The sequence below is a fragment of the Sebastes umbrosus genome, chromosome 2, assembly GCF_015220745.1.
Source record: "Sebastes umbrosus isolate fSebUmb1 chromosome 2, fSebUmb1.pri, whole genome shotgun sequence".
Lineage (NCBI taxonomy): Eukaryota > Metazoa > Chordata > Actinopteri > Perciformes > Sebastidae > Sebastes > Sebastes umbrosus.
Genome location: NC_051270.1, coordinates 24,099,962 through 24,111,184, shown reverse-complemented (window position 1 = coordinate 24,111,184; position 11,223 = coordinate 24,099,962). Strand labels below are relative to the sequence as shown.

At 36.9% G+C, this 11,223-nt stretch overlaps 1 long non-coding RNA gene across 2 annotated transcripts; it reads left to right on the top strand.

Annotated features, from left to right (window-relative positions):
- LOC119500541 lies at window positions 1–1,938 on the top strand. 2 transcript variants are annotated; one of them, XR_005209637.1, is made up of 3 exons: window positions 1–326; window positions 532–634; window positions 1,712–1,938. It is a non-coding gene; the product is annotated as an uncharacterized LOC119500541 (long non-coding RNA). The 2 variants fall into 2 exon arrangements; XR_005209636.1 differs by having other exon boundaries at window positions 5–268.
- Window positions 1,939–11,223: the final 9,285 nt, after the last annotated feature.

The window sequence follows — 11,223 nt, the reverse complement described above, 5'->3', positions numbered from 1 at the left end:
ATATTTGTTGACATGTTGTTAAATTAGTACCCTTGAAAGTATGCCGAATTATCTATTGGTAGTTGATGTTTGCAATGTCCTCATGTATGTACAGACAAGTATTACTGGATCACTTAAATACAGAAGAAAACATAAAAACGTGATGATTCTTAGGCGACTTCTGGAGTCACGAAGGAGCGTCTTTTCCTTATGATGTCTAAGTGGATTTGTGGACTTTCATTTTTTCATCATGGACATCGGAGATAAGCTGATGATATCCTCGGAAAGTGTAAGTCTAAATCTAAATCTACAAATATAGGCCTATGTGTCATGTCTGTGTGTTCATGGTAATGAATGATGATAATATTCTAACAGGCTCTCAAGGTGCAGCTGACTAATCACTTATCAGTGCTGCAGTGATGAGTGAGCAGTGGGGGGCACTTAAGTGGAGGCATGGTGATGTCATGGAGACTGTTTTTAGGTTTTACAAATAAATGTGATTGGGAATAGCAAGTTTTCGTTACTTAAAGTCTTTGTCCCAACTCATTTCAGGGCCAGCCTTGGGTTTACTAAATTGAGGATTATGTGGTTTGGGATACCTCCTGTGATACCTGTATACACCACCAGAAGCCAACAGGAGAGCAGATATCAAAAAGTGAGTGTGTATTTTTTTTTCTTGTTATGTTTAAAGTTAAACAATATTCTATTTTTTTATTATTATTGTCAACAAATCCCATGAAAAGACCAAACTATGTATTCAAAATTCAAGATTCAAGATTCACTTTATTGTCATTTCACTGAGTATTTGCATACACAGAAGGAAATGAAATATTGTTTCTCCCAGCTCCCGTCAGTGCATTAAAAAAGATAGGGTAAATAAGTACTACAATTAACAATGCCAAAAAATAAAATAAGTAAACGTTTCAGACACAATTTCACACAATTTGCAGTCATACACCATATTTGCAGTTGTGTTTAGCAGCAGAGAAAAGTGCATTTATGTTCATAGTTAAGTGCTGTTTGCATTACTAATGTATTGATGGGTCTGTATCCAAAGGCTCATAGAGCTTATTCCTCTGTGCCACAGAGCTCCAATGTTGTCCTATTGTTGATCAAAAACAGACCAATGAGACTCAACATTGCCCTGAGTGGCATGCTCCTTCATTATGAACATGGAACTGTAGTTTAAGTCAATCCTACATACACTGTCCTGGTGCTGTAAATGCTCAGAGAGCACCAAATGTGGATTAATCCGCAGCGGAAAATAGTCCCATACAAATGCACAATATTTACTTCTGTTTGAGTAACATTTGCTAAACTGTAGTGCCCATTTGCTGTAGAAAATTAGCCTTTTTAAAAAAAAGAAAAGACAATGTATATTTGTGACTTGTTTTTTAGAGCTTTGTGGCCACAGACATGGTAGGGAAGTTGGAAAGTATTGAGAAAGAGACTGTTGGTTTTGGTCTTTCATGAGTTTTGTCTGTTGACAATAACTAAAAATAGCAAAACGCCATCCTTATCTTTTACAAAAGATTTTCAATCTTTCATTACTGCCCTTTTGTTGTTCATGCTTTTTCTCGAGCTGTTTGTAACACATTATTGGTTGCCCGCAAATAAGTTTGGTGGTGAAAAATCTCTTGAAATTGAAAATGGGGATGGAGGGACATTTACTTCACAGAGCCAATATTTGAATTCAGACACCACTACATTTCACATGAATGCGTATTAACAGGTTGGATGGAGGTTGGTGTGTAAAGAGAAGAAATATGAAAGACGGATCAGTCGCATTACTGGATTCTCATTGGCTGACAACACTGTGTTTTTTCGTAAGAGTAGAAAACCAGGGACCAATCAGGTGCATTTAATGATAGGGTACGTCACCGCTTGAACGTCCAGTTGAGTGGAGCAGTGCGTCCACTAGTGTCCTCGCTGGACCATGTACCGCTGGATTTAACATTATAGACATGACCACTGACTATTTGTATAAAAATTTAGCCACAAATTCACAGACTGATCAAACACGGTCCAGCCATATACTCGGTTTTGACCGAGTCTTGTTTAGCATGTTAACGTTTGCTAATTAGCACTTAACACAAGATACAACTGAGGCCGATGGGAATGTCATTAATTTTGCAGGTCATAAAATAAAGTACTGGACAAAAATAATTTTTGACCTGATGATTGCACTAGATTCATCTGGTGACCATGAATGTCTGTACCAAATTTCATGTCAATCCATCCAATAGTTATCGAGATATTTCAATAACATGCAAAAATGTCAATCACGTGGTGACTCAAGAAGAAAAGTCAGCCAGGATCACTAAAGTCAGTAGACTACACTGTCTGGGAACTGTGAATGTTTGTTCAAAAGTTTGTGTTTTTGTTCCAATCCATCAAGCTGATGTTGACATATTTCACTGTGAAATCGGGCAGCACAATTTATCAAAATTTCATGAAAATTGCAATATGGCCTACTGCAATTTTCAAATCGTAGGAGGCGCAATATTTGTTAAAAGTGAAATATGTGTCAAAATATCATTGTAAATTACATATTGTGGTGCTGCAGAGATGTCCTGGCCTACACATCATATTCTACAGACTTAAGAAAACATCTGTGTTAAGTACAGATCCCTGCAACAATCACACCGTAGTTAGTTTAATATTGTAAATCATATTGCAATTTCAATATCAGTTAAAATAATTGCAATTAGATATTTTTCAGCCCTACTCCGAATCACAAATGTCCACCTCACGATGGTGCTAGAGGAAAAGTCAGGGGATCCTGAAGTCGCTAGGATTCATCCATTTGGGACCGTAAATGTCTTTACAAAATTTCATGGCAATACATCCAATAGTTATCGAGATATTTCGGTGTGAAGTGATGGACCGACTGTCAACTGACCGACCGACTGACCAGACTAAGCATTCTTTTAGCCATGCAAGCACGGATGAGCTAGATTTCATTAAAGGTGCTATTGATAACATTCAGCCTTTAACCATATTTGATCACAGGTGCACAAATAAACCTCCATATTGAACTGGGCCCCTTTAATGGAGTCACAGTTGTCATTCTCTGGGGACCATTGTGCTGCAATAGCTGCGTTTAGGTGTTGGTTGTTCATGCATGCAGTGAATTTGCTTTGACAGGGCCGTGTCCCTGAGTGACAGGTCAGGCATATGTAGGAAGACTGTGGGGGGCTTTGTTGGGTCTCTCAGGCCAGGTCGCCCGATGCACAGAAGGGTAATTTGCAGTAATGATGGACAGGCTGGCTCAGAGCCGCTTGAGGCTGTCTGCCACAGCACATGAGCAGAAAGTCAACTTTCTCTTCACATCTTGGTCATTCTGTCTGTTTGTTTCCCCTGTGTTTGTCAGAGAAGTGCCCAAGCAACACATTCATACACACACAAACACAAAACAAGTGTTACTTTCTTGTTGTTGTTGTTGTTGTTTTATCTTTCCCTGTGTTAGTGTCTCGCTTACAGCTGTGGAGATATGTTTTCTCTGGCAGCATTTGTTCTTGCTATGTGTCTGACTCCCAACAGTAGTTTTACTTTACCTCTCACTAGGGGTGTAAGAAAATATCGAGTATCACAATACTATGCTTTGCGATACTGTATCAATTCTCAAAAACACTGTATTGATTTTTTAATTAATAGTTTACATGCAAAGACTAACTCAGTCAATACTTTATTTAATTTGCCAAAAGATATGCGTCCTCTCAGTGTATAAAGCTATAAAGGCACACCCCTCTTCCCAGGCTTTGTTCCCATGTAAAAAAACAATCCCATGTAATAAATGTATTAATTTAATAATTTTAAAATAAATGATGATATAGATAATTTACTAATTTACAATGTACTGTTGTACCCAGTAATTATTACATAGTTGATTAGTAATTAAAAAAGTACTTTAAGTGTTATTTATTTCTCAGCCCATATATCCTAACCTTTGGTCTTCTTGCATATAGGTACCCAATCAGTATTGTGTGGATACCCTGTATGCACTAAATAATTATACAGTAATTTACAGGTTGTAATCTACCAAATTGAAAAGATTATTGTTGAATTAATTTTTCTGAAACTTAATGTGGACATGTGTATCTGCGTTTCTGCATCTGTGTATGTGTGTATGTGTGTGTGTGTGTGTGTGTGTGCCCTTTCCATCCGGTCAATGAGACCCAGTCTAAATTACACACTGCTAATGGTCACGTCATGCCCACCTCTCTTTACTCAACAGCTGCTGCATGCCTGAGCGATCACACACCGAGCAGGAATCCACCTGACAGTTTCTGTCTCACATTTCTAAAAGCTTTTAACTGATTTTTGGCTTGGAAAATTGCTTGGAATTGGAAATTTTAAGGTCCATCATCAGAAATGTCTTTTAATTAAGGCTGTCAATCGATTTAAATATTTATTAGCGATTAATCGCATGATTGTCCATAGTTAATCGCAATTACTCACAATTAATCAAATTTTTTATCTGTTCAAAATGTACCTTAAAGGGAGATTTGTCAAGTATTTAATACTCTTATCAACAAGGGAGTGGGCAAATATGCTTGCTTACAACTATAGTCCAGAAACCCTCACAGGTACTGCATTTAGCATAGAAATATGCTCAAATCATAACATGGCAAACTGCAGCCCAACAGGCAACAACAGCTGTTGACTTGCCCCAAACTGCATGTGATTATCATAAAGTGAGCATGTCTGTAAAGGGGAGACTCATGGGGACCCATAGAACCCATTTTCATTCACATATCTTGAGGTCAGAGGTCAAGGGACCCCTCTGAAACAGTTTGACAGTTTTTCCTCATCAAAATGTAGCGCAAGTTTTTTTTATTTAACCTCCTTCACGACAAACAAGTGTTGTACCAATGAATTCCAATGTGTTTTGTAGTTTCATGTGATGCCAGTATCACCACTTTAGCTTTAAAACTGAGCCCGGTACAACCTAAAAATCGCAAGTCGTGTTAATGCATTAAAGAAATTAGTGGTGTTAAAACGAATTTGCATTAACACGTTATTATCGCGTTAACTTTGACGGCCCTACTTTTAATGGAAGTGATCTCCTCATATGAACTAAGTTTTTAACGAGAAACATTTTTCCCAAATTGCGATTTTAAACTTTGAGTCAAAATATATGGACAGATGACAAAAATCTTAATTATGCTGACGTTAAGAACTACTCTTGGTTAGGAAAACAGTTCATATGCTCAATTATTTTCTCAAATATCTTCCTAATGAACAGTCCTTTTTGGTGTATCATAATATATAATAGCAACAATATCAGTGATTCAAATTCAACAGGACAGAATTAAGTGTGTCCTTGTGCATGCAGGTATGAGCAAATCAATGCGTACAACAACAAATGGAGGGAAAAACTTTCCAATTATTTAATATTTACAGTGTCTTCATGATTAACATTCCCAGGGAATTGTTTGCTATGTAAATGTGTCTCCTGGGTAACCACTGCTCATTAGCAGCCACTTGCTTTAATATGTCTTGATGAATGACTGCTGTACTCAGTAATAATTCAATTAGTCTGACTCATTTTTCCAGGTGTCTTAATCAACTTAAAGCAATAAATTAGAAAACATTTTACTTAAAAGGTGAGCAGTACTTGTCAGTTTTTAAAATGTAACATATTGAAAATGAATATCATTCAAGAGCACGGTTAAGCCTTCCAAGCAAAGAAGTTGTTCATATGCAGCCTGACTCGCATCCATTTTCAATCAACACTCAGAAGTTTCTTTTAAAAACATACAAATGTAGAAAAACATTGTGGTATTTATTATAGAAAACGGCTGTCATATAATACCGCACATTAAACAAACAAAAATCTGATTTGATAATCTTACCGGCATTTCCACTATTATGGACCATAGAGCAGTTGTATAGACAGAGGTTGATAACAGGAAAACAATCCAGTGTGGAAGTGTTGACGTAGTGGAAGTAAAATCCAGATCCTCCAGTGAAGAAGAAGAAAGTGGAGCTGTAGTCCTCTCATCATCATTCATTCTCCTGAGATGCACACATGAAGCACAAAGCCTCTCTCACACACTCCCGCTCTCTGTCCCTGTGATTCAGCCTCTCCTCCTCCGCCTCTCTCGTTCTGCGGAGCACTCCAGCTCCACTGCTTCCCCCTCCCCTCTCCTCATCCTCACCCTCTGAACGGCTTGCAGTCCTTATCACATGCACACGCTCTTCTCTCAGAGCTTCAAGGTAAAGTCCACAGCAGCTCCCTTCTCATTCTTTCCTCCCACGTTCGCCCTCTGACGTGCCTTCCCCACCTCCCCTTCCCCTCTTCTCCCCTTTGTTCCTCAAACGTCTCTCATGCTTTGTACCTTACAGCTTCCATCACTGTTGAACTCTTTGTTTTCAGTCCATTTAACTCTTTACTTTGTCCTCAAGCTTATTTCTGCATCCGTTTCTTTTAAGGTGGGGCGATCGTTTCTATTTTCATATCGTTGAATCGCAGATAGAATAAAACCTTTAAGCTTTTTTCAAGCAATACAGTTAAAGTTATGGGAATAAACATTTATGAATTCTGTTTAGCATTAGGCAATTATTATCCTATCTTTAATATCAAAATCAAAATCATATCCAACCATAACTAGGGCTGTACCAAATAGTTTGAAGTTTCATTCATGTCGTTGACATGAGAATTCTTCTTATTATTATTAATAATAATAATAATAATAATAATGATAATAATAATAACTTACAGAAACTCTATTCCGCTCTCTCTGTGTCACCCTCTCCCAAACACACACACAGCAAGTCTTCAGTCCAAAAGTCAAAATGTATTAAAAAAAGATAGATGTGATTTTTTCCAAAATTCACAACATGTTTTTATCGAACAAAATATTCTGCTTCAATCCATTTTTGTTCGCCTTTCAAAAACAACATTTTCAACGTCATTAAAAACTGTCTCCCACTTATCACAGCAATGCATGTATCTGTATTAACAGGGCGGTCTAGCAACAATCTGACAGCACCATAAATTAGTACATTTATATAACCACAATAACACAAAATCATATTTTTCCCCTTTTTTTAGGGGGATGACATGATAAAATCTGATGACAGAAAGCTTCATCGGAAAACCTCAATCAAAGCTTTGAATGTAAAAAAATGACATTAGATAATTGATACAGCCATATCCATAACTACTCTTATGGAGCGCAGAGCAAAGTTTTGTTGCGGGTTGTCATATCCATGGAAAAGACATGGCTGATTGGTTTGTAATTAAGGATTTAAAATTCACTCGTGCTGATTAACGGGGCTCAGAGGGAGGTCATGCTGCTCCACCAACATCTCTAAATGCAGAGTAGGATGCAGATTCTACATATTATTTGTATAATATTTTCGTTCTGATAGCAGGTTAAATTGGCGTTGATCATCCCTTCAATCGTGAATATGTATGATATGATTGCCAATCGGCACAAGACTATTTTCTTTCCTTTGCTGTACACCTTCACTCTTTGTACCTTTGACATGTCCAAACTGATGACGATGTCCTCTAGCTCTACGTTCCTTTGCCTTTGATCCTGTAAAAAATACACAGAATGAATGAGAGGGATAGAAATAGAGCTGGAGAGAGATACTACATGGTACTAATGAGAGGTGACCCTATTACATTATGAGACAGTATAAAATGCATCCATTCTCTCTTGGTCATTTGTCCGACTTTGCCCCCGATGGCTTTTGCCCGTGTGCGCGGCTTTGATCATGTCTGGCACACGGGTCACATCCCATCCTCTTTATTGCCCCCAAGGAGCAGACACTACAGCACTCAAGGGAGACCCCTGCCCTTACATATGATGTGAAACACTGGACAACACGTTGCAGGACACATCACTGATTTGCCCTGGCCTTGATCTGACCTCTGCATACAAAAATCTCTCTTGAGAAGTTGTTCTTTAGCAACAACATTGAAACTGAAATGTTGAATGAAGCTCACATTCCAAGTATAAATGCTGAAGAAATGCTGATGAGGCCAGAGCGAAGGAATAAACAGCGATGTGCATGCTGAGCAGAGTTATGTAACTTTATTCTCAAGGGTTTTGTAAACCGGCCAAATAAATAACTATAGGGCATATTTCATGTTATAGGAAGGCTCATATTGTAGCCTATATCTGCTTCTGCTTTCCAACAAAATACATCCTGACTTGTAGTTACATTTGGGTTCCCAGTAGTCTGAGTGACTGGTCTTGTAATGCTACAGCACGTAATAGATGAACATATTTATAGCCTGCTGTCAAATAGTATGGGATAAGCTCTAGTAAAAGTCATGCTATGAATAATACAACACAAAGTAGCGTTTACATGTATGAATTTTCTCTGAACTGACAGTGACAGTCGCTGTTTCATTTATCATGTGGACGGGAACTTATTTTATGAATTCATTTCTGCAAGGGATTACTTCAGAGTAAAGCTAGATTGCTTTATTTAAATTAGGGACTCAAATAGCTGCATCAGGTACCGGTGACAATGGGGCCAATCTATTCAATTCTATGTTTATATACCATATACGTTTATATAATAGAATTTTAATTCCTGTTTAAGTTAACCAATTTGTTGCTGCATTAGAAAGGTTTACACTTGAATTGTAACTCCTGTTCATTTTGAAGATTTCTTTTACCAAGTTGCTGGTGTACATACGAGTTATTATTTTAATAATAAATAAGAATTCAGTAAATTTATATTGATTAATTAATTTGTTATATTTTGATTTACAAAGTTAGGAAATTAATGTTTAAGTCAAGTCTGATGTTGCCTTAAAGATAAAAGAATGATCCCAGTAACTTCCACGCAGTGAGGCATACAGCTTATTAATTAAACACTGGTATCGGATCGGTACTCGGTATCAGTCGATATAAGTATCGGTATCGGGACTGAAAAAGTCAGATCGGTGTATCCGTAATTTTAAATGCTACTTTCAGGGGTCGTAATGTACGTAATGTAATTGCAATGATGTTGTTGAATCTGGCCAATTTTCTGTCACATCTCATCTCTAAGGCTCTACTATTAGATAAAGGCTCCCAAAATAAAGACCGGTTGGTGGCGCTAGACGAGAAGTCAGAGGAATTCACAAGAATTCATCCTGTAGGGAACATCCAGCTGACCGACCGGAGCCATGCCGCTAGCATGGCTAAAAAACTGCAGCGTCAAACTATTAAAAAAAGATTTCAAAATATATCTATTAAACTTTCCTACTATGTTCTAAAAAATACCTGTACATAATCTATGGAAACATTATTAGTTTGGCCAGCTCAGTGGATTTAAAATGAAACGATGAAGTTAGAGAGCTGAATTTCAGAGAAGAGAAGCACTTCCTAAATGAACATCTTCTGTGTCTGATCCAGTTAAGAGTGCACTTGCCTTGGGTCACTGATTACCGTACAGCTGTCGTAACACTGCCACCATGAAATGACTTCATTTGAAATCAGTGTTTGATTTTCAAGATTTTCACATCCAATTATATGCTTAACTGATTACCTTCAGGACCTTCAATTCAAGAACGCATTTTAAATCCTTTCGCATTACTTTCAAGTCCAAGATATGAATCTGAAATCGATGTAGTCACACTTGTTACATGTGAGATCTTGTGTGTTGCTGACATGAAAGGGAGGCTTCCCTGCCATGCAGTCTCTGTACATTTACTGTGTCAGTATTCATGTACATACTGTTACAGTACAATGCTTGAAGTGGGAAAAAATAAGTACCAGTACTCCTCTTATTTACATGTTAGTGTGTGTGTGTATAAACAATCACTATTACATTCTGAATTTTACAGTGAATAAAAGATACTAGGAGATATGTTGTTTTTTTTACTTAAAACTATGCAATTTCGCATCATTTTGGACCATTATTATTACTATAGATAACGCCCGAAAAGCTTAAAGACAAAACTTGCTATAGTTAAATAATGATTTTATTATTTACAAACATTCCTCTGGAAATGTTTTCCCTGTAAAATTATTCAAATTAAATCAAAAGAGAAGAAGTTATGACAAACAGTTCAGTAATTACTTTGCAGAAAGGATGTGAACATTGTATAGATCATCACTTGATGTGCTTAGTCATTCGTTTTGGTATGAGGTTGACTGTATTGATCACTAGGAACTGTTTGGATGACACCATGCTCACTCACATTGTTTGTACTGTGGTATGATATGAAAACTGGAAACCAGTAGTGAAAAATTGAATTGTAAAGATAAAAAAGAAAATGTGAATAAGGGTGATTAGCAAAAAATACTTTTATAATTGTTATTCCAAACACTGTAACTTGAGCATACTACTGTACCTTATGTACACTTTGTCTTTGCTGATATTAAACCATTGTGTTTGACTTGTGAAATAATGCAAAGCATTGTAATCGAAGATTAAGATTAATCAAGACAGCAAACACGGAAATTAGATATAATTGAATTGTAATATTTAAACTCTTTATAAACTTATGCAACCTCACTGTGACCTCTTGTAAATACCCAAAGCGGTAATGCTGGACTTTCCTCCCTGCAGCAGCACACATCTGACGTACTGCTGTCACAGATAATTATTTACTGCCAGGAATTTGATGGAATATTTTGTTCCCTGCAGTAAAATCTAATGAGGCAATGTGTGCTTTATTTTCTGTAATAACAGATTAAACATGACTGTGTTTTGCAATATCATTACTTTGTCATCCACAAGAGATAAAAATGTTAGACTCATTCATCCTTGTTTACTTTTAGTAAACTATGATGCAACAATATGATGCAAACGGTACAAGCTGTTCGTGACATCTTGTTTTGCAAAATGATGGAACACTGACTTGTGAAATGGTTTTACTTTGCAAAACCTCCAATCCTATTAAAATAACAGGATCCACCACCGCTGAGCTTAACAGTTACAAAAATAGCTGAATCTACCATAACTCAACTCATATGAATTAAAACATGATCAGGATGTTTTACAACGCGTGATCAAACTGTTGAAAACAGTCACTAGAAGTATTGTACTGTGATATTTTTTACATTAATGTGTAATTTTACAGATTGCGCTGAATTCCCCTTATCATTCAAGAAACATGTGCTGCGGGTGCCACACATTTCAATCATAGATAAATGTTCTTTTTCCTAAATCCACACTGTGGAGAGTTTCCCAACTGATGCAAAGTGAGATTTCGCAACCCATTAATCAGATTCCAGGAATCGATTTTGAAAAACTATTTTATGTCAAATAGAAATTTCCAGGGCA